Here is a 24,549-nt window from a genome sequence, read left to right on the forward strand (position 1 = left end):
TTTATGCCAGAAATGTAACATTTACTCTTTGTCATTAATATGTATCTTACTTTCATATATCTTTTACATTTTTATAATAAAAACAAGAAAGACAGGGGACTCAAGCATTGAGATTTAGGTAAGATAAATTTGGGATATCACATAGGCAGGCACATATATGAAGCTCAGAGAGGTGTTCTGAGATAGTGAGTGTTGTACAATATAGGAAATAGATGGAGTGGATTGGAGAGAAAGTAGTAGGTAAGCAAGTCAAGAGCCTTTGTAGAAATCTTTGATAAATTTTGGTGTGAGAAAGAGCAAAGCAATAGGTTTGGTAGCTGACAGAGAATATCAGGTCAAGAAAGGATATTTTAAAAAATATTTTATTTATTTTTTACAGAGAGGAAGGGAGAGAGATAGAGAGTTAGAAACATCGATGAGAGAGAAACATTGATCAGCTGCCTCCTGCATACCTCCTACTGGGGATGTGCCTGCAACCAAGGTACATGCCCTTGACAGGTATCAAACCCAGGACCCTTCAGTCCACACGCCGACACTCTATCTACTGAGCCAAACCAGTTTCGGCAAGAAAGGATATTTTTAAATGTTGGGGAATATAAGAACATTATTATGTGCTGGTGGGCATGATGCAGCCATAAGGGGTTAACAGAAGCTGGCAAGTCTCTGAGAAGCACTGTGCTCTAGTCAGGAAGTGTGGGCCCTAGCTCTGCCCCTCACTAACTGTGTGACTTTGCAAAGTAAATCAAACTCTTTGTACCTCAGCTAACTCATCTGAAAAACGGGATTGTTATGAAGATTAAGATGATATTTATAAACAATACTAGTAGCCCCTTGTAGGAAGATTCCTGCAATAGGGCTTCCTGCTGCGCTCTCCCCGGCCCTGCCTGCTTGCCTACCTTCTCCAAAGGCTGGCCCCACCTGCTTGCTTCTCCACAGCTTCACTCCCTTCTGCAGTGCTTGACTTCTTCCTATGCTGTCTTAATATGCAAATATTGGTTGGGTTAATTTGCATACTCACCCTGATTGGCTGGTTGGTGTGGCTTAGGCGTAGCGAAGGTGCGGTCAATTTGCATATTACTCTTTTATTAGGTAGGATAGTACAGTGCCTGCCCAAGTAAATGCCATGAACGTGTAAAGTTGTATATGATATTAAACTCACTGTCATTTAATATCATAGAATTGTTCTGTCTCTGAATTCTGGGGGCATTTACTTAAATCTTCCTTCTCTTTTATTATATCTGATTTATCATTTAACCCATATTTTGAGTTTTTACCTTTAGTAACTATACATTTCATTTTTAGTTCTATTTAGCATCTCCTTTTTAAAGATAGTGTCCTGATCTTTCATATGGTTTCTATTATGGCTTTTAACTTTTTAATTATTTAAATATAGTTATTATATACACTCTTTCTAATATTTCAATTTGGTGGAGAGCAGATATTCTCCTATATATTTAAATCTGCTGACTTTCCCTTATGGTGACTCATTTTCTTTTGTGGTTTGTAAATTTTTACCGTGAGCTCATCTTCAACTGAAGTTGTTTGCTTCTGTGGGTGTCCCATGAGCCTTGGGAGGGAAATGTCCCTACGGACTTCCTTTGCCAAGTGTTTGATGGGTTTTGCTGGCCTGGAAACCATTTTTGTGTTAATAACTTCAGCTTATATAGGTAGTTTTTATAAGAAACAGCTTTGTGAAACCCCTTACTGCCTTTACTGTAAAAATTGTGTCGAAGACCACATTATGCCTTTCTGTCAGTACCACTCCTGAATAACTGGGTTGTTTTTCTTTTATGGAAACTCTGAATTGAGTAACTATTATTTTTCCTCTCTGAATAGACTGTTAGAAAGCTTAGAGCCAAGTTTGTGGCCAACTTCTAAGAACAGTGTAAGATTCTTGGCCTGCATTATTAGATTCTAACCTCACTCTTGACTTCATCTTATTTTATTATGCTTATTTTCTCTTTTAGACTCATATGTTTAACATGTCCTTTCTCTTGCTATATTTTATTTATCTCCGTAACTTAGCTTGCATCTTTTACAGGCTGGGTGCATGATGTGTCTATGTCCGAGTAACATTAATGTGCAAGGTACTGAGTTAGTTGAATGACACAATCAATTGACCTCTATGAGTTTCTACAGAAAATAATTTATAATCCAAGCGCCACAAAAAAGATAAATACCACAGAATAATAGGCAACCATTAAAAATTATAATTGAACCCTTGACTGAGTGGCTCAATTGGTTGGAATGTTGTCCCAAAAGGTTGTGGGTTCGATCCCCGGTCGGGACATACACGAGAGGCAACTAATTAATGTTTCTCTCTCACATCAGTGTTTCTCTCTCTTTCCCATCCTCTCTCTCTTTAAAAATCAATAAAAACATATCCCTGGGTGAGGATTAAAAGAAAATTATAATTGAAGAATATTTTAATAAATGGACACACAACAAACTATCTAATGCTCTGCTCCTCACATATACCAATAGGAAATTTACAGTAATAAAGCAGTAATGATTATCTGCTTTTGTCAGGATTCTGGTTGGTTTTTATTTTCTTCTTTATGTATTCTTTATTTTCTAAAGTTTCCATAGTAAACATTTTTTAAATGGAGAAAAAGATGAATACCACTGTATCAGGGCCATAGGAGAAAACATTATTTTCCCCAAAAGGTTCAATTGATGGATTATATACGGGGGGGGGGGGGGGGTGTGCTAGATTAAAGGAATCAGCAAAGATTATTCAGACTCCCACAGACTAATAACAGAGAGAGAGATTACCACACTGAGGGGATTGACGGTGTATGAAAGAAAATAAACAGAATTATAAGAGTTATATTAATAGTTAATGATACCTAGCACTTCCCTGTGCCAGGCACTATGCTAATTGCCTTTCATGAGAAGTTGCATATTTCCTTTTTAAATATGAGATAATGAGGCAGAAACGTGCACCCCCCTTCACAGAGACCTAGGCGTCTCTGCGCAAATCCACAGGCGTTTGGAGGAGTGACTGCAGTCTGCTCAGGTACTGAGAACAGGAGGCTCTAAGGAGTGCGGAGCTGCCATTTGGGGTTCACATGCATTCAGTGCAACTCCAGTTCCTGCCAGAGCACTACGAGCCTGGTGGTCAAGCCAAAGCCACCTTGTGTGCAGAGAAAACAAATGTGCAGAGCCCTGCACCAGGAATGATGTAAGTCCTCGCAGGAGGAGAGGAGCTTTTCCCACTTGGTGCCCTGCTGATTATCTCGCGTGGCTGTGGCCTAAATAGTAAGTAAAACGGTCAAACCTAAATAGTAAGTAAAACAAAGAAGACAGCTCAGAAGATCATGTCATGGAACGTTCGCCATCCTGGAACGGAGAGAGGAGGCGCTCAGCTATCTACGGATATGAAATATCTACCTGTTTGATCTGTGTCTTGCCAAGCTTTTGGGAGAAGGAAGGTGGTGGTCGTCATGCCGTCAGGCATTCTTGGGTCCCTTGATAGGAAGAAAAGAAAGCACATGTGAAAGGGACTCAGGTGAAATGAATCATATCATCCTCTGCAGAGTGAGAATGCCCATAGCAAGGCAGGACTAGCTTCTCCTTCCTGTCCCCAGGCCTCTCCTGCACAGTGTGTGGAAGGTCAGCCTGAGGTAGAGCCTGACACCAAGTCTGACTCACATCTGCCTTCAGCTGGCTCTCATCACCTACAGGCTGGAGAGGAATGTTGGGGCTTGCTCAGGGCTCTCTAGATATAGGTCAAGAACATCCAGTTTTCTTGCTTACAAACTGTTCCTTATAACAAAGGACACTATATTCCAGCCTGAGTTTTGACTGAGCCCATTAGAAGCCACCATTATCGCTATCTCCTGAATTAAAGTGCCCAGTGAGCCGCTGGATCCTGAGGAACAAGAGAGTCAATCCTGTGACACCAAAATGCATCAGGAACAGAACCTGTGAAAGCAGCTGCCAACAGCCCAGAGGTTTCAAGTACATACACAGCTTTCAGACGAATCTGATATGGCTCCCAGGACCTGGGACCAGTGCCACGGGGTAGGAGCAGGAGAGGGACTTTCTGTTTTTACAGAGCTTCAGGTCACAGGTCTGCGAGCCAGGGATCTTGGACTCCAGTCCCAACTCTGCCTCTAACTTGTCTTATGTCTTATGGTGATATATCTTCTCTGGCCCCAGGATCCTCATAATTAAAATGAAACAGTTGTGCAAAAGAGGCTTCTAAGAACTTTCCCTGTAGGGCTTATAGCTCCACCCACATACATGACTTCCAGAGCCTAAGATAGTGGCACCGAAAACATGGATTCCTGGTCTCTTTGCTTCTGGTGGAATCCTTCAAGGGAGGAGCAGAGAGTCTCAGATCCTGAACCCTGGGACAGGATGGCCATACTGCTGGGGGTGTCCTGGATTTTGACCTCTAGTCATGGTCTAAGGGAGCTTTGCAATTGGCAGACAAGCTGTTGCTATCTTTTCCTATGCCATGGCAGACATCACTAATGGAGCATATTGTTTTCCCAAAACCGTTCTCAACCTAGAGCTTCAAGCAAACACTGCTAATGAATTAGGGTAGGCTTGCTAGATAAAATGTATTTGTCATCCCTGCTCTCATCTCTTTCTTTTTAGTTTGACATTCTTTACTGGGTAGCATCAAAATTAATTGGCTTGTGTGGAAAATTCAGCTGTTGTATGAGATTGCCACATTTCAATTAGGGCTTTAAGTAATTGGACTCTTTAGGTAACAGGTTTTATGTTTAAAGTATTATATAAATGAATAAATCTGTTCTCAGAATTTGGAAAACAAAGATGTAGTTACCACAGAATCATGGCATGTGGCGAAGAGAAACAGTAAACATGTGTCTGGACATCCCTTAGTCCCTGGAAGAAACACAGAGCAGTTACTCATAACATTCAGGGATATTTTTCCCCAGTTCTGAGTAATGGTGTTACTTGCATCTCCTCTGGGATATTTCTATAACCTAATGGAATTTCACAACATTTGGCCCTAATTATCTTTAAGTTAATTTGATTTAATTTAGACTGCTTTGCATCAAGCTAAGTTCTCCATTCCTTTCCTTGTAAATATACACAGCAATTATTGGAAGGCAGCTATCATATCCCTTCCCAAATGTCAGAACTGGGTTAAAAATCCTTTTGGGCTTACATTACATCATCTGCTCTGATGTTTGATGTTCTTCCCAGAATCATTTCTAAGTTATCGACGTTGTGACCAATAGCATCAGATACTTGAGCACTTTTTTTCTCTCCATGTTAACATACAAAGTTTGTGTAGGTTCTTTGAATTTTGTCTTTAAAAAATTGTGTTTCACTTTTCTATTCTTTACTCATTCAATGATAATTTCTACCATAACTCATAGTCAGGGCCAGAGAAGACCAGAATTAGGGAACTCAGTTGAGGCAGCCTGGGTCATCATCAAAAGAAGACAGAAAGATTCATGTTTGCATTAAGACCCAACAGACCACCTGGGAGAAATTGAGAATGCTGAAGGACTTGATCATAGGGCTTCTCCACTCTATTAATGCTCTTGATTACAAGGATTACAAAATGTGACCATATCTGGACAAAGAACACAGTAAGTGGGCATGGAATGTACCTTGGCATGGCAGATAACTGACATGTCCTGACACAAGAGTAGAGGCTGGCCTCCTGTGAAGCTACTAAAGCTCATACTTCAGGGCCCCTCCCTCGAATGGACCTCTTCCAAGACCCCTGGAGGTGCCTTAGAAATCTGTCCACATGGTCAGATGTTCTTGTAAAATACTCATCGGAAAAAGGAAAAAAAATGACATTTTAAGCACTGACAGTAGACTTTTGTCTCCGTCCACTCTCCCTTTGCCTCTGTCCTTCTTTCTCTCATGTTGAGTATATTGAGTGCTCATGGAGTTTTGAGGCGCTATCTCAGGGGAAGTTGAATTGGGGATACATTTAGTTGGGTAGTGTGATATATTTATGGGGTTCCCAGTCACTTTCTTGACAGGGTTTAGTGGCTGTGAGTTGTCTCAGTGTGGGGGTCCCATGCCCTCACACTGACTTGGCTGCTGTGATGAGATGGGCCAGGACCAGAAGTTGTACTGTGATAATGACATGTCCTCTGTCACTCACACTGGTACAGCCCAATAGTGCAGGGGAAGCTAGGACTTAAACAGGTGGAGACAGAAACTGGCCTACAGGAAAACTTCTGGTTATCAGACCTGTAGAAGGATAGGTAGAGGATTCTATTTTCAGTAGCACCTGGTCAGAATAAAAGTGCTCTTCTCTTAGGAACAGACTCAACAGTCTAGTGTGTAAAATTCCTGCACAATGTTTTTCTTTGTTGATGGAAATCAGTGCAATGAATAAATCAGGTTTCGTTGGCTTGCAAAGCGCAAACCTATACCAGCACTACCTAGAGGTGAAGTGTGTGTGAGAGGTTATGTGCTTTATGCATCTTAATATATTGCACCAAGTGAGGAGCATCTGAATATGTCCTGTCCTGACAAAGTCTGGTAGTTCCAGAAACAACAGCAGTCACTGACACGGGTGATCCAGGGACAAAACTCCTGAACTCAATCATCGGTAAGTCAATGTATACAGCGGGAGAATGATTTGATTAAACAGCAATGCAACTCGATACACAACACAGCATTTGAATTGCTCTAACTCGCATGCCTTAATTTCAAATATTTCTTCAAATGTATTGTTTATGCTAAAATTCACATACAATAAGAAAGAAGTAGCCTAGTGGAAGCCAAATTGCAAGCCGAAAGAAAGACTGGCAGAGTTTAAAATGTCAAAAACTCTCCTACATAATACCATAGAAACTTTAAACAAACAAACAAACAAACAAACAAAACACACCCCAAACTCTGATGCTTAACATTCATGAAAATAAAGATATAATGAGTTAATAAAGCCAAGAAAATACAAATAATAAAAGTTACATAGAAGAATTTTAAAAGATAATGAAGGTCAGGTCACTCTTACCTGGTAAGTGAGAAAGAAAAAAGCAAAAGGAGGATTACAATAAGAACAAAGTAAAACACAATTTGTACAGTCAGACAGTACATAAAGGCCAACAACAGCTTAATTTTGATGAATTCACTAACTTTGATAAATACTGTGATCTCTCTTTATGGCTTGTTATAATGAACATTGATTTTATTTGATATCACTTAATGAAAATATAGTTATTTTTATTTTCTTTTTCCCCCCAAAGTTATCATCCCAATAACATTTACAGAAAACCATACAGAACACACAAGTACACACACATAAAATGATGTTTTGAAAATAGGTATTCTGGAAAAAATGTAAATAATCAAAACTGTCATGAGATTCTGGTTGGCCTATTCCAAGCCCACATGTGTCATTTTGCTGGTAAACTGTTCTCAGAGACAGTCATTCCTTGTATCAGATCAGTGTTTAGACTGGATGGATATGTTGAGAATCTTCAAAAGCCATAAAGATTCTACAAAGCACTAGAAGGCTGTGTTAACTTGGATCACGTATGGATCAAATAAAAGTGTACTATATCTCAAAGACAAAGAAATGCAGTAGTATTTTGATTGCAAAAAGGGTTGTTGTTTTCTAATGGAAAATTTGTTCTTCTGATGTTGCAATGAAGAGTGGCTTTCTTCAAATAATGAAACTTTCATGGGAATCATTGAGCTGATTCCTGAATTTGATTCATTTTTGAGTGAGCAATTAAAAAAAATACTTGCTTATCTAAAATAGTTTACAAAATATTAATCAAAATAACTGGAAAATATATACCATACTAGAGGCCCGGTGCATGAAATTCATGCACGGGGGGGGGGGGGGGGGAGGGGGTATCCCTCAGCCCAGCCTGCACGCTCTCCAATCTGGACTGCTGGCTCCCAATGGCTCACATGCCTCTGCCTCATTGCCCCTAACCACTTCTGCCTGCCAGCCTGATCACCCCCTAACCACTCCCCTGCCAGCCTGATTGACACCTAACTGCTCCCCGGCCGGCCCGATTGCCCCTAACTGCCCTCCCCTGCCATCCTGGTCACCCCTAACTGCCCTCCCCTGCCAGTCTGGTCACCCCTAACTGTCCTCCCCTGCAGGCCTGGTCGCCCCCAACTGCCTTGCCCTGCTGGCCCGGTCACCTCCAACTGCCCTCCCCTGCTGGCCTGGTCACACCTAACTGCCCTCCCTTGCCAGCCTGGTTTCCCCTAACTTCCCTCCCCTGCTGGCCTGGTTGCCCCCAACTGCCCTCCCCTGCAGTCCTGGTCCCTCCCAACAGCCCTCCCCCCTACAGGCCTGGTACCCCCCCCCCAACTGCCCTCCCCTGCTGGCCTGATCACCCACAACTGCCCTCCCCTGCAGGCCTGGTCGCCTCAAACTGCCTTCCCCTGCAAGCCTGGGTCCCCCCCAACTGTCCTCCCCTGCAGGCCTGGTACCCCCGCAACTGCCCTCCCCTGCAGGCCTGGGTCCCCCCCCAACTGCCCTCCTCTGCTGGCCTGGTCCCCCCCCCAACTGCCCTCCCTGCTGGCCTTATCACCCACAACTGCACTCCCCTGCAGGCCTTGTCCCCCCAACTGCCCTCCCCTGCTGACCTGGTCTCCCCCAACTGCCCTCCTCTGCTGGCCCCATTACCCCTAACTGCCCTCCCTGCTTGCCTGATCACCCACAACTGCCCTCCCATGCAGGCCTGGGTCTCCCCCAACTGCCCTCCTCTGCTGGCCTGGTCACCCCCAACTGCCCACAACTGCCCTCCCCTGCAGGCCATATTGTGGCGGCCATCTTGTGTCCACATGGGGGCAGCCATCTTTGACCACATGGGGGCGGCCGTCTTGTGTCCTGGAGTGATGGTCAATTTGCATATTACTCTTTTATTAGATAGGATAAGTTAGACAATCACATAAACACACCAGAAGACAAATAATACCTTCATTATTATAAACTAGAGGCCCAGTACACAAAATCTGTGCACTTGGGGGTGGGGGAGGGCCCTCAGCCTGGCCTGTGCCCTCTTGCAGTCTGGAAGCCCTCAGGAGATGTCCGATTGATGGCTTAGGCATTAAGCTATAAGTCGGACATCCTTAGTGCTGTCACGGAGGCAGGAGAGGCTCCTGCCATTGCCACTGCACTTACCAGCTGTGAGCCTGGCTTCTAGCTGAGTGGCCTTCCCTCTGTGGGAGTGCACTGACCACCAGGGGGCAGCTCCTTCATTGAGCATCTGCCCCCTGGTGGTCAGTGTGTGTCATAGTGACTGGTCATTCCACCATCCGGTCGATTTGCATATTAGCCTTTTATTATATAAGATGCTCCGTTGGATATGATAAATTCTTTATCAATTGGTGATTATTGTGCCTTACTCTTATAACAGAAAACTCTAAGCATAATTTTTAACTTTTTAAAAGTATGTTTTTATTAATTTTAGAAAGATCCTCCTTCTAGGGAGAGATAAAAACATTGATTGGCTGACTCCTGCTCACCCCCTACCGGGCATGTGCCTTGACTGGAAATCTCTTGGTGCATGGGAAAATGCTCAGCCAAATGAGTGAGCTACACTGACTGGGCCATGATTTTTAACGTTTTGTTTTGTTTTGTTTTGTTTTGCCTATTGAAAACCATTTATCTGTGACTTTATTCAATAAAGTAAAAGAAATGGTCAGTCATATGCCAGCATATGAAAGGTGAATGCAAAGGGCTGCAAGCATTCTTTTAAAATATTAATAGTTATGTAGGGTATATAAAAAACACAACTTGTTCCCTGATCTCTTCCGGTAAAAAGCTGCCCCAATAGTACTGAAGTTGTTGATTACTGCAATATATCTGCAACTGTTACTATGTTTGCTTTCATGTTTGTCTAGTCAACTGTTTCCCAATCTATATATATAAAGAGCCAGGGTTTGTAATGTCCAAAATGACCGAATGGATGACCGAACACCAGAAGTCAGTCCTGCGGTCAGTGCTGGGTCACCGTGGCGACCCAGCACTGATTGCCACCGCTGCAGGTGCAGCGACCCAGCACTGACTGTGAAGGGGGCTGTGGATCAGGCCTGGAGAGAGACCCAGAGAGAGAAGCAGGGTCTGATCTGCAGCCCACTTAGCAGTCAGTGCTGGGTTGGCGCCGCGGAAGTCAGTCCTGCAGTCAGTGCTGGGTCACTGTGGTGACCTAGCACAAACTACCACCGCTGCAGGTGTGGCAACCCAGCACTGACTGCCAAGGGGGATGAAGATCAGACCCAGAGAGAGGCCCAGAGAGAGAAGCAAGGTCTGATCTGCAGCCTCCATGGCAGCTGTTGATCAGCCCTTGCCTCTCTTTCTCTCCAAGCCTAGCCAGCAGCTGCAGGGGCTGCTGATCAGCCCTTGCCTCTCTGATCAGGCCCGGAGATAGGTCCAGAGACGCTGACTGGCATAGAAACTGACCAATCAAAACCAAATCTGGGTGAACTGTGAAGGCAGAACCTAAGGTGGGGGCTGAGGAGGGGTTTTAAGGGCAACAGCTGTTTGGTGTAAGGTGTAAGAAAGCAGTTCAATTTTTTAATGACTGGTTTGGCAGTATCGTGCATATGGCTGGCTATCAGTCTAGATATAGGGACTATGTATTTTTGTCTGCCAAGAGCATCTCCTCCTGATGAAAAAGGTCCCACCCACATTAAAGCAATCCTATCCTATATAATCTATACTACTAAAAGGGTAATATGCTAATTAGACTGGGTTGACCGGCCATCTTCCAGATGTCCGACTTCCTTCCAGACAAAGCCATGGTGGTGGGGGCCGAGGCAGAGGCAGTTAGGGGTGATCAGGCCGGCAGGGGAGGGCAGTTGAAGGCAAGATCAGGCTGGCAGGGGAGGGCAATTAGGGGCAAGATCAGGCTGGCAGGGGAGGGCAGTTAGGGGTGATCAGGCAGGTAGGCAGAGGGGTTAGGGGCAATCAGGCAGGCAGGTGAGTGGTTAAGAGCCAGTGGTCCCAGATTGCAAGAGGGATATCCCCCAAGGGGTCCTCAATTGAAGAGGGTGCAGGCTGGACTGAGGGACCACTCCCCCCCTGCACAAATTTCATGCAACGGGCCACTAGTAGAAATATAAGGCAAATCATATTAAAATTTTCTAGTATATACCCAGGAGAGGGATTGCTGGGCTGTATACTAGAAAAACTTGAAAACATGTATTTGCAAAGATATATACACCCCTATTTTCATTGCAGCATTATACACAGTGGCCAAGACATGGAAACAACCAGTGTCCTGTGCTAGAGGACTGGATAAAGAAGATGTGGTACATATACACAATGGAATATTAAGCCATAAGAAAGGACGAAATACTGCCATGTGCAGCAACATGGACCTTGAGAATATTATGCTAAATGAAATAAATCAGTCAGAAAAAGCTAAGAACCATATGATTTCACTCATATGTGGGATATAAAACTGAAACTCGTGAACACAAATAACAATGTGCTAGTTACTAGAGGGGGGCGGGGGGTAGGCAGAGAAGGGGGTCCTTATATATTTGACTTTGGATGGTGGGCACATGGTGCAATATACATATATTGTAACATAAAAACCCATATCTGAAACCTCTATGTTCATATTAACCAATATCACCCCAAAATATTTAATTAAAAAATGGAAAAATATATAAAATGTTCTAATAGTTACATGAAAACAAGTAAAAAGAAACAGTTAAAATTTAAGTAATGGTGAGCTCATAATCATTTTTAAACAAAGAAATATTATGATTGAATTCTTATTTTCAGGAAGTAAAACGATCAGAGTATAGACCAACCGAGAGAGCCTCTACAATTTTATTGGTTAGAACATGCTAGATTGTGCTGTAATCGTTAAAAAAACAAAACAAAACCCAAACTTTAAAGTCTTTAAACACATTTATTTCTGTCTTCCACATGACATGTTCCACGTGGGCCAGCAAGGGTTTTGCAACACATAATCCCTCAATATTCCATCTTGTAGTTGCACCATTTGGGACAAGGAAAGAGAATTAGTCATACAGCCTGGACTAGCCTTAGAAGAGCTGGGATTGTTATAAGCAATCGTGTTCGGTGAGTCTCTGCTATGCCAATAGAAAAATAATTTTAAAACTGTCTAGATAGGGCAACGTAAGAGCCATTGGACAGATGAGAGTGGGGCTGGGTATAGCACCTAGAACTCGTAGCTCATCCAGGGCCAACTAGCCATGAAAAAATGGTCCTTCAGTGCCCTGTCCACATGCTTCTTCTCTTCATCCCATCCCTGCTCACAGATGAGTGCCAGCTAACCGCTGTTGAGATAGTTGTGGATAACTAAGAAGTAAGCCAATGAAGGCTGTAGGTCTAGTGGGGGCTGGGAGGACATGGTGTGTGAAGACCCAAGGCCACAGTGAGTTATCAACCCCCACAGCTTTTCAGGAGTGTGGATACCGTTGTATCTATTTCCCTTTTCACTTCTCTGTACTGTCTGTGAAGGAAAATAAACTAGGCAACCTCTGGGTGAGGGGGGATGGAAAGGAACAGAGAGAGTAGGAAAAGAGAAAGAACAGAATACTTTATACTGGGGGAAAAACATAACCGTATATTAATAGTGGTTGTTTGGAGGTAGTGAGATTATGGATTACCTTTTCTCTCTTTTACCTCCTTTCTTTCCTGTGTTTTAACATTTTAAAACTAAGTATTATTCGTTTCCATCATTTAAAGGCAACTTGTTTTATTTAAAACACAGTATGGAAGGTTTCCTGCTTGTTCTGACAATAGCTCTGTGAGGGTGACGCAGAGTTTTGGTTTAAGTTTTCCAGTATGCAAGTGAAGAACAGAAAAGATTAGCAAAGAATTCTCTCAACTTCTCTGTGAAACAAGTAGTAGACTTGACCAAGGATCTGAGGACAGAGTTTGGACCACTGCCTGGGGAGAGGGTCTCCAGGGAAGGGGATGAAGCCTGACCTCGGATAGAAGTGGGGGGCAGGCCCACTCACAGAGATGAGGACAGAGGCTGGGTCATTAGGGACAGAACCAGGTTCTGCTCCCCCCCACCCCTTGTTCCCAGCTTGTGTTTCTTAGGGCTGGGTCAACATCGAAGTCCTTATAAGCATAACCAATGGACACAGACACTAGGGGGGTGAGGGCTAGTGCTGGGAGGTGGGAGTGGCTGAGGAGAGGTCAATGCGGGGGGGGGGGGCGGAGGAGACTTATGTAATACTTTAAACAATAAAGAATTTTAAAAAACAAAAACAAAAATACAATCTAAGTCCTCCATCTATTTAGAGAAACTTCTCTCTCCTCTGCCCTTGACTGAATGGTGAAAATACTTTTGATTGTTAAGAATATTATATTGAAATGAATACTAAAAAAAACTCTTTGTAAAGGCAAAAAGGATGTTCCTTGTAATGATTAGCACTGTGACAGGAGTTAGCAGCACGGGGCAATGGTAATTTGAACAGACATAAAGATAAATACTGGAAGGACTGCAGTTTGGGGCTTGTCATTGAACTGATGCAAATTATTTCTCTGACTCAAGCCAGGATGGTAACTTGCGGTTATGTCACTAAACATTCTTTCCCTCTGCATCATGGGAGGGGTTACGCAGTTGTTCTGATTTTCCAGCTGTTTCTAATCAGATAAAATGAAAACTTGAAAATATACTCTGAACCCACACCATCTCCAGACAGTGCTTGCTTCAAGCAACAGGGGGAGTGGAAGCTTCTTATCACCTGCTTATCATACATGTACTAGTACTTCATTCCTGACAGAGAGAAAAACAAAACAAAACACACTAAGCGCTAGTAATTAAGAAGAAAATCTGCTCTATTCTCACTCCAGCCCCCTGTCCTTTGTACGTCCTGCTAGAGGGATTGTGTGCCAAGCCCAGGCACTCAGTGGTGTGTTTGAAATGGACCAAACGAAGTGATAACTAAGACCTCAGGAGACGTCAGAGGTTCTGAATGCCAGCCAGAGCCAAGAGGTAGTTTAAACAGCAAGATTAGGAAACATGTCTGCAAGGAAAACTGCACAACTTTCTCACTTTTGATGACAGCTGCAAACATCACAAATGAAACACCAGCAAGATTTATTCTACAATAGAGTAAAGGAATAAAATTATAATGTTCCTTGTGGATAACTGATAGGAGCACAGGCGGAGTGGTGTCCACTTCCAGCTCCCATTTGCTGCCTGTCTCTGCACGAGTAAGTTCACCCCTCTAAACATCAGTTTTCCCATCTGCACAATGGGGAGAGTACGCCTCTCATTGGATTTATTTCTGTTCCTCTTTTTACCCTTCATCATGAAGATATTTCTGGTTGTAATCTATAAGAATCAAGGCATAACTGACTATCATTTGAAAAATATTTTATAGCTATAAAGGCAGATAGCTAATCTGTGATCCATAAGAATTTGTTTATATTTAATTTGCATGCTCTTTTTGAATGAACCCAAAGAATATTATTTTGGAGAAAAGTGAAAGAATTGTCTTAAGTTTCACCTCAGTTACCAGAATCTTCTGCTAATTAATTTATATGTACATATTTTCTAATGGCTGTTTATTCGTTTATTTACCTATCTGCCATTTAAGAGTATATTAACAACATATTTAAATACCCCTTAACAACATAGTTATGGGTTAAATAACCCCCAAGATGAGAAGCAGCATAGTATCATAGACATAAGTCAACTATACTGATGAGAAGAATATTAGCACTTATGAATTATTTTTAACATAAAAACCCACATCTGAAACCTCTATGTTTCTGGAGTACTAGTTCTTCATTCAGACTAGTAACTTTTCACTTTCTATTGTTTACTTCCACTTCTCCAAATCAGCTCTTCCTTCTTCTTTTATGTTTACTTCTTACTTTTATATTATATTCTACTGCTAATTGAATACCTTTCACCATTCAGACTTTACATGCTGTTACATTTCTTTTTAAAAAATTCTTTTTAAAAAAAATCACCTTACTTTTCTTCCTGATTCTCCCTTTCTCCTCTGTAATCTTACAGCACTCCTTCCTGGCATTTCATACTTTTTACAGAATTACATTAATTGCGATTGCCTCTGAGCTTTATATTTAGCAAAAGTATGCTTGAAGGCAAACTACAAATACTGCTAACTGCCTCCAAACTCAATGCTGCCCTTGAATCTGCCAGTAGAGCTATCTGGGAATAAAGGGGTAGGCAGTGGTTTGCTCTGCTGGAATATTACTGGTTCTCCTAATGGGAAGTCAGGCTTTCGCTTTTCACGGGATCATACTTTTTCTAACCGAGTGATCTACCATCACGTGCAACCAACAAGGGACAGATCATTGCTCTGAGACGAAGGCTGCATAGGGTGCCACAGTTCCTCCTCCAGCATCAACACCTCCTTCATCTGTCTAAGAAGAAAGACACGTTCATCTTTAGGAAGATGAATAAAATTAGCTCCAGTGGACTTTGATCAAAACATATGTTATTAGGAGAAAAAAACTAAATCCTAAAAGACTCAACTGTCAATCTGTGAATCTAAAGGTTTCATGAAAAAAAAAAAATAGAATCAAATAAAGTAACAGCACCTTAGCTGGTTTGGCTCAGTGGATAGCACATCGGCGCTCGGACTGAAGGGTCCCGGGTTGGATTCCAGTAAAGGGCATATACCTCAGATGCAGGCTTGATCCCCAGCCAATGTGGAAGGCAACCAACTGATGTGTCTCTCTCACATAGGTGTTTCAATGTTTCTCTGTCTCTCCCCCTGCCTTCCATTATCTATTTAAAAAAAAAGAAAAAAAGGTAAAGAAACAGCTGGGAAAGGCCTAGAGATCCCCTAGGGACCTACTCATTTTAGGGATGAGGAAATGAAGTCCAGCGGCAGGAAGGGACTTGCCTAAGCCTCATGAAAGACTGTGCCAGGAGTAGAACCAGGCACGCTCCAGTGTGCCCACTGGAGTTTGCTGGAGATGCCGATGTCAGTCTCCTAACAGCCATTGCTGCAATTGATTGCACTAAAACCTTCTAGAGACCTAGGAATTGTCCTCCAATTCACTGAAAGAAACTGGAGGATGTATTTTCCTATTGTTTTGACTCCACAAAAGTGTACTTAAAGTAAAAGTTAAAATTTAGACTGTCAAAAATGCTTGTCTAATTTCACCACGGTTTTGAGTCTTTTCAGCGTACTTGTGGTCTGTTTAGTTTGTTGTAGTAAAGGTACATTCAGGATTCTCTTATTATAAATGTACACCCTGGAGTTTGCAGGCAGGGATGCTTTAGTGGAAACATTGGGGAGGAAATTCCCCATTTCCAAAGCATGCATTCAACATAGAAAAACTCAAATGTGTTGGTTTTTCTTTTGGGTTTGATGTTTCTGCTTCGTTCTTAGCCATAGCACTGTATATGGAATAAAATATTTTAGCAAATGGAATAAAATGGAACAGTTATCTAAAGAAACAAGACATCTGGGCAGGAGCCCAAGCACCTGGCTTTCTAAGATATATAACCTCATGTGGAATGGCCGCCCCTTCCTGTGTGTGCAGTGAATATGACCTTCATAGGCCCAGACTGAGGTGAAGAGAAATCTAACTGCCTGGATTCTCCTATAACTAAACCTAAAGTCTCTCTGAAGCCCCTATGCTTCCTGAAGATGGAAAATATCGTCAGTTCCAATTAAACCTATCACCACAGGGCTTTCACAGACATTTTCGGAGTTTTCTTGCCCCCAGCCTCCTCCTCTGATGGACGCTGTATGTTCCAGAGGCTTGTCAGGCATGATAGCCAGGGCAGAGGTGGCACGTGAGAAAGCACGAGATCTCTAATTGTTTTGCGTTCTGCCGTGGCATCCAGTGAGGGGAACAATCCTGCCTGGTGCTTGGGTGTGGACTTCTCTGCACACTGGCACCTGCCGGGTGAATTCATCCCTGCCTTCCTACAGGCTGTAGGATGCACCCCCTTATCTTGGCTAAGAGATACTCTTCAAATTTCCACAAATCAGACCACTGACTTTTCTATAAGTACATGTCCCATTTCTCTGTTGTTGTTTTTTTATATATACACTGTTCCCTCTATTCCCATCTTATTCTACATTGTGTTGTACCTTTATATATATCAATGCTGATAACTGGATATATTATATTAAATCATATATTTTGTTTTCGATCCATATACCATTGGGTTTTCATCTCCTAAAATAATTGATTATGGAAATGCCACCTCTTTCAGGTAGCTCTGTGATTCCTCTGTGTGAGAAATAATCTCTTTGTGCTCTAAACCTCTTATTATATTTTATATCTCTCATGTTGCTCATCACATATTTTGTATTTTGTTTGTGTCCTTTTCTATTTTACCTTTTAGCTTGTAAGGTGCCTAAGAATAGAGATTAAGTCTTGCTTATTAAAGCATAGCCATAGAATCTAATGCATGATACTGCTCAAAATACATTTCTGAATGAATAAAATGAAGATTGTATTAGTCAGCTTTCACTACAATAATGCTGCCTAAAATAATCAGTGTCTTATAAACACACTAGAAGCCTGATGCACAAAAATTCCTGCAAGCGTAGGCCTTCCTTCCCCCGGCTGCCGGCACTGGCTTGCCTTCAACACCCAGTACCCGGCTTCCCTCCTCCGACCGCCGGCAGGCACCCGGGACCCGGGCTGGCTTCCCTCCGGCCCCAGCTTCATCAGGAAGAACATCTGGAAGATGTCTGGTCTAATTAGCATATTACCCTTTTATTATTATAGATTATAGATAGTTACCCCTTGGAGGTCATGGACAGTCTTGGGTAGCTCTTCTGCAGGCTGAGGTTCAATGTGGTCCTGCCCCACATGTCTTCTGTCTGGAACTCCGATGAAGGAGACATTTCTATCTGGATAGTCATTTCCCACAATGATAATTGTAAGATGGGCAGGGAATCTCAAAGGTTCTTTGAGAGTCCACGTGGAACCAACAGGAATCACTACTTCCCTCACTACTCAGCCAGAGCAAGTCACCCCGCCAAACCCAACTATACTGGGAGTCTTCTCTCCTTGGGGGTGGCTGAGGGGTGAGATCATACAAGTTCAGAGGTGCAAGGGAATATTTGCTGAAAAATAATATAATCCACACAAGGATGATGAAGGAAGTAGAATGGAAAAGAAGCAGAGCCACAAGGGAGATTGAGCCAAGGTACCGCCAAGCTAAGTAACTGCCCTGAAAAAGCTCTTTCACATTCATTTTCCATCCTTATAAATTTTCTGGTTAGGAGTTGTCATATATATAGCTCTAGCCTGCATGGAAAACATGCACAGATAAAGTAAACTACAGGTCAGCTGTAGAATAACATGCAGGCTTTCCTCTCAGGAAACTAAGAATGAACAGATCCTTTCTAATTTGGACCCAGGCTTAGAGAAGAAATGGATGGGCAATTGTACTAAAATAAATTTAATTTTTAAAAATTTAACATCTTTATTAAGATAAAATTCACACATCATAAAATTTATCCATTTAAAGTGTGCAGTTCAATGGATTTGGTAGATGGAAAGATTGTGCAATCATCATCACAATCTAAATTTAGAACATTTTGTCACCTCAAAAAAAAAAAAAACACCCTAAAGGGGGTGGGGAGAGGTAGAAGAGGGTAAAGGGGAGATAAATGATGATGGAAGGAGACTTGACTTAGAGTGGTGAACACAACACAATATACAGATGATAGAGAATTGAAATCTATATAATTTTATTAACCCATGTCACCCCAATAAATACAACTTTAAAGAAAGAAATCCTGTACTCATTAGTAGTCTCTCCCTATTAAGCATCCTCAGCCCTAGGCAACACTAATCTATTTTCTGTCTCATTAGATTTGCCCACTCTGGACATTTTATGAAATGGAATCATACAATATGTTGTCCTTTGTAACTGCCTTCTTTCACCTAGCATATGTTTTCAAGGCTTGGGCACTTTGTAGCATGTATCAGTACTTCATAATTTTGTATGGCTGGATAATATTGCATTGTGTGGATTTACCACATTTTATTTATCCATTCATCAGTTGATGGACACTTAGGTTGTTTTCACTTTTTGGCTATTATGAACATTTGTGTATAGGTTTTGTGTGAACATATGTTTTTATTCCTCTTGGGTATATACTAGGAGCAGGAATGCTGGGTCATATAGTAATTTTGTGTTTAACCTTTTGAAGAACTGCCAAACTGTTTTTCAAAACAGCAGCACCATTTTATATTTTTATCAGCAATGTATAGGGTTCCCAATTTCTTTATTTCCCCACCAACATTTGTAATTATCTGTTGTCTTGATTCTAACATCCTAGTGATATGTCATTGTGCTTTTGATTTGAATTTCCCAAATGGCTAATGGTGTTGAGCATTTTTTCATGTGCTATTGGCCATTTATGTATTTTTTTTTTAGAAATTTCTACTCAAATACTCTGCTCACTTTTAATTAGATTATCTGTTTCTTTATCATTGAGTTCTAAGAGTTCTTTATATATTCTAGATACCAGTCCATCATCAGATAAGTGATTTGCAAATATTTCTTCCATTCTATGGGTTGTTTTTGCACTTTTTTGATGGTTTCATAAAATTAATTCCTTTTTGCCTTAGCTCTTTTTCCCCTCAATTACAGTTTACACTCAATATCATTTTGTATTAGTTTCAGGTATGCAGCATAGTGATTAGACAATTATATACTTTACAAAGTGGTCCCTTGATATTTCAAGTACCCACATGCCACACAACTCAATCTCTCCCTGTGTAGCTCTGACACTCCCTGAGTCTGCCCAGAGAGCCTTCAGAAAGACCACAATGCGGACTCAGGCTGGCCACAGCCTGCAGACTACTCAGCAAGGTGCAAGCTTGGCATGGCAGGGCCACAGGGAGTTGGGAGGTGGCACTCATGCATTCTTCCAGCCTGATGTCATTGAAGGGGAGGGCTCTAATCAGAAAGATGGTGTTTGTGGGTGGTGTGGAAGAGGTACTCAGTATGGGGCATTGATGTCTGTCCTTTTATTCCTATCCCTGAAGCCACACATCCTAATATCTCCCTGGATGCTCTGAGTTGCCTTCTCTCTGCTAGAGCCCAGGATGAGGGCCTTGGAATGAGATTTTTGTGCACTGGCCCTTTAACAGGGCATCTGGGTTTCTAGCAGACTCCCATCTCACCCTTTTTTGCAGCCAAATATTATGTGAGCTCTTCTTCCCAGCACTGGTACTCCAGGCTGGGGAGCCTGGCATGGGGTTGAGACCCCTTGCTCCTTAGGGGGGAACCTTTGAAGCTGAGGTATCCTTCCAGATTCTCAACCACTACCTGTGGGTGTGGGATCAGCACTTTTCCTGTCTCCTCCCTTCCTACCAGTCTTGGCATGGCTTCTTCGGTATATCCTTAGTTATAAGACTTCTGCTCAGCTAGTCTTCAGTTGGTTTTTCAGGTTGATTGCTTTATAATTTAGTTGTAATTCTGATTTGGTCTTGGGAGAAGTGAGTGTAACTTATACCTACTCTTCCACAATCTTGGATCCCCTCTGCCTTAGTCCTTAAGTATTACTTCTTTGGTGTTCACTGTTTCAACTGTAAGAAGATGCTGAACTGGGGTGCACATGTTTTGTCCCCAAATCTTGGCTTCTCTGTTCAGTTCATCAGCATGAAGGAAGGTTAAATTATTACTTGCTGAGACTGCCTCCTTAAACAGCAGCAATATCACACTTTTTCTGTTTGTGCACCAGCTACACTGGAGGAGCCCTGAACAAGCCAGCTCATCTGTGGCTTGACTGGTGGCCCTGGGAACAATGTCTGCTCTCAGTTAGGTGAAGTCCTTTCTGTCTTAACTGAAGTTCAAGGCCACCAGAGCCTTCTAGCCTGAAATATAAGCATCACTGCTAGTTCTCCTCTGGGTCACATCACCGTAAGAATTTGTTTTCTATCATGTTAAAAATTAATTAACTCTTTACAGTTAGTCTCAGATAATCTAATTAGGGAAGGTACAGTATACTTTGCATGGACTTTAAATCAGGTATCTCCCTTGCAGTGGTTCAAAGGTACCCGAGACAGATTCATTATTTTCAATTAATGTCCCATGACCATACGTGTGTATTCTCAATCCTCAGATCTAAACCCTAAAGGTATGAAATGAACCAACTGAGTGTGCTACACCCATAAGCTTCCAAGCACGAATGTGCCTTTGTAAACCTGAAATCTCTTGAGAGCCCTTTGTTTCCGATCTGCGAGAAGGCTTTGGTGTGTGCAAAGCCTGCTTTGAGTTTCAGGCAGTCTTTCAGTTAGCAAATTGTAAGCTTGCATGGCGCTATTACAGGTCAGATGTTCTTAAATTCATTAATAAAACTGACTGGAAAGCACAGAAAATTGCGGAGCCATTTATAGAGCTCTCAGAGCTGTCAGATCTGCTGTGGACAGATTTATGGACATTAGTTTCACCACCCCTGCTTCCTATCTTTTTAAGTACATTAGAACATTTGAAAATGTGAAGTTTTATGCAGACTCCATGGGATGATGACAATACTTATTGTCTTAGGTAGGGTTTCCAGGAACAGGTTCTTAGATTTGGATGTTTATAGGGAGTGCTCTCGGGGACCACTTCTGCAAGAGAGCGAGAGACACAGGCTCATACTATATTCTCAGCATCTGGTTATGCCGGAGCTTAACCCTAGTTATAGCACTAGGGGGTCAAGAGGTGAGGTGGCGGGGGGGGGGGGTGGCGGGCAAGATCTGATGGGGACACTGTCTTGTGGGGAGAGCTCTACACTCTTCAAGCAATGGGAGGAGTGCTGTTCATAATAGTGAGAGGCGGCCCACTTCCACAGGCCCAGAGGGTTTGGGTAGTTAGGAGTTTCAAAATTGAAGGGGGAGCTGAAATTAACCCAGATGTCTTTGGCTGGAAGTTTCCCCTTCTTTGGAGCTCTGCTGTTCTGACTTATGTCCCCAGCCTGGTAGTCAGTCAGCTGTCTCTGCCTTCTCCCTGCAGGAGATGAGAGCCTCTCTGTGTGCTGCCAGGAGTCTGTGGCTTGGGCATGAGGCTTTCAGTCACCTATAAATTGTTCTTAGGGCTTCCTTATCATTTCTAGAGTGTCACCTTACCTCAGTAACAGCTATTGAATTCCAGTGTCATTATAGGTACTGTTTCCTCCGAACTCTTCACATAGCTGGCACTTTACATCAGCTCCTGCACTTCCTCCCACTGGTGTGCCACCTCAATTAGCCACTGGTGAGAGTTTTAACAACCAGCCCGGGTACTTGTTTCCTAGGGCTGCCATCGCAAACCGGGGGGCTTACACAGCAGAAACGTGTTCTCTCATATTTCTGGAGGTCAGAAGTCTGAAAGCAAGGTGTTGGTGGCGTAGGTGCTCCCTCTGAAGGCTCTAAGGGAGAGTCCTTCCTTACTTCCTCCTGGGTCTGGTGGCTGCTGCCATGCCCGGGCTTGTGGCTTCCTGACTCCAATCTCTGCCTCCAGTTTCACACGCCTTCTTCCCTATGTCTCTCAGTCTGCATGTGCCCCCTCTTCTCATGAGGCCACCAGTCGTTGGGTTAAAAGCCAGTCCTAAAATCCAGGATGATTTTATCTTGAGATCCTTAACTAATTACATCTGCAAAGACTCTGTTTTCAAATAAGGTCATATCCTGAAGTTCTGGAAGATATGAATATTGTGGGGGGAGTGCACTATTCAACCCACTACAGAAAGCCACTCTGGGTTAGAGGCTATTTGTGCTTGACTTACCACCAGTGAGGGGTTTCACGTTCTCCACCATGTGTCAACTGGTCTAGCTCCAAAAGTCCGTATTGCCTTTGTCACCCACTCCTGATACCAACTTCACAGTTTGGGTCTTCTGAGAAGCGACCCTGCAGAATGTTTTTAGGGAATGCTCTTAGCACCTGGGAGGGAGGGGGAAGTCAAGCTGCAACAGTTTCAACCAACCCCATAGGAGCTTTGGAGCTAAAATCACCTGTCAGTGGTGTTCTGGGTTGGGCCAAAATGGTTGGATATTTCTATTCCCACATAAACATTATAGTACCAGGTGACAACAGGACGTAGTCCTCATTAATCACACTTGAACGCTCTGCTAATCTCAATCTTTGAAATGATTATTTAAAAATAATTTAAAATGATTATTTGAAAATGATTACTTTAAAAGTAAAACATATTACATGTAGAAGATATACATAAGAAAATCAGATCATTCATCCATAATTTCAAGACCCAGAGATAACAACCATTAATAGTTCAATAAATAACTTTTAAACTTATTTTGTATCTGTTTATATTTTTTTCAAAATATTAAACTATATGCACTGTTTAAACCAGCCTTTCCACTTAAAGCTCTATCACTAATCCATTTCCATGTCATTATATTTCCTCAAATGTGTAATGTTTTATGGCTATAAAACATTATGTCACTATAATCAAATTTATTTCACCTATTCTACCACTGCTACATATTTGGATTGTCTGCAATTCTTCCATCATCATAGGATCATCATCATAGTAAATCTTTGCATATATCTCTGCTCCTTCCTTCGGGATAAATCTTAATGATATAATTCCTGAGTCAAAAATTAAGAATATTCTTCAAAATCTTTGCTGATTATCTTTATAGAAATTAGTTATTCTTGAGGAAAGCGCTATGTCATACACAAATCATTAAAAAGTGTGAAGATTCATTTAATAGATACATTGTACCCATCGGTGTGCTGGTCAGTGTGAACAGCAGACCCTTCAGCGGGGAAAGAAAAGGTTCTGATTTGTAGCACTTGGTGCTTCTGTGGTGTAAACACTTCCACTATCAATTTCAAGCTATCATGGTGACGTCATTGCATGGGGAGTTGGGGAGAGGTGCGCACGACCCACTCCAGCTCCAGCACAGCACTCATTGCACCCAATAGCCATAATTAACAAATATTAACAATTTTTAATGACATTTTTCACAGAAGAAATAAAACATTATGAATAATGTTGAAGTCCTCCTTGTCTCTCTCCACAGATCCATCTCCTTACCTTCCTTCCCCAGAGACAACTACTATCAAGAATCTGGTATGTACTTTTCCGGATGCCATTTTTATACTTTCCTACACATATAGGTTATCAAAACAATACCTAGTTATGCTTTGCATACTTTACATTTTACCTCATGCTATTATTACATTATACATATTCTTCAACTTCCTTTCCTCTTCAGTATTATGTTTTTGAAAGCACCTGTTACATGATCCCACCTCCCCTGTATTATGCCATCCTTTCTAAGTAAAAGTGATATACTTAAGAAATGCCAGGGTTGGGGGTCATCTGGTCTAACTTGCAGCAGCTTTTCCATTAGTGTAATCTTCTTTTCCTCGTGGGACTTGAGTGACCACTTATTGGTACTTCCCTTTTTTTTCTTGGGGGGATGAGGGCAGTAACAAATTAAACTAAGAGCTTGGTTCATAGGCATTAGAAATAGAAGGCACCTTGAGAGGCTGGAGCCAGCCTGCTGCCTTCAGACAGTTATGCCAGGAGAGCAAGAGAGGTTAAAGCACTTCCTCAAGGCCATCCAGCTGGAACATGGCAGACTCGCTGCCACAGTCCAGGTCTCCTGTTAAGATCTCCTTCCCCTGCACTGAGCTTCGGTATGAGAGTAAGAGTCAGCGAGTGGTGAGAGACAGCACG

The 24,549-nt window shown here is 42.3% G+C and overlaps 1 protein-coding gene across 7 annotated transcripts in view; it reads left to right on the forward strand.

Moving 5' to 3' along the window:
• PSD3 (pleckstrin and Sec7 domain containing 3) overlaps positions 1-24,549 on the forward strand; it is a 517,431-nt gene that overhangs the window by 27,422 nt on the left and 465,460 nt on the right. For all 7 annotated transcript variants that reach the window (XM_079778607.1, XM_079778608.1, XM_079778598.1 and 4 more), the window contains one exon: positions 23,888-23,937. The gene's annotated coding sequence lies outside the window, so the exon portion shown is untranslated. The remainder of the gene's footprint in view (positions 1-23,887; positions 23,938-24,549) is intronic.

This window comes from Cnephaeus nilssonii, assembly GCF_951640355.1.
Source record: "Cnephaeus nilssonii genome assembly, chromosome: 8".
NCBI lineage: Eukaryota > Metazoa > Chordata > Mammalia > Chiroptera > Vespertilionidae > Cnephaeus > Cnephaeus nilssonii.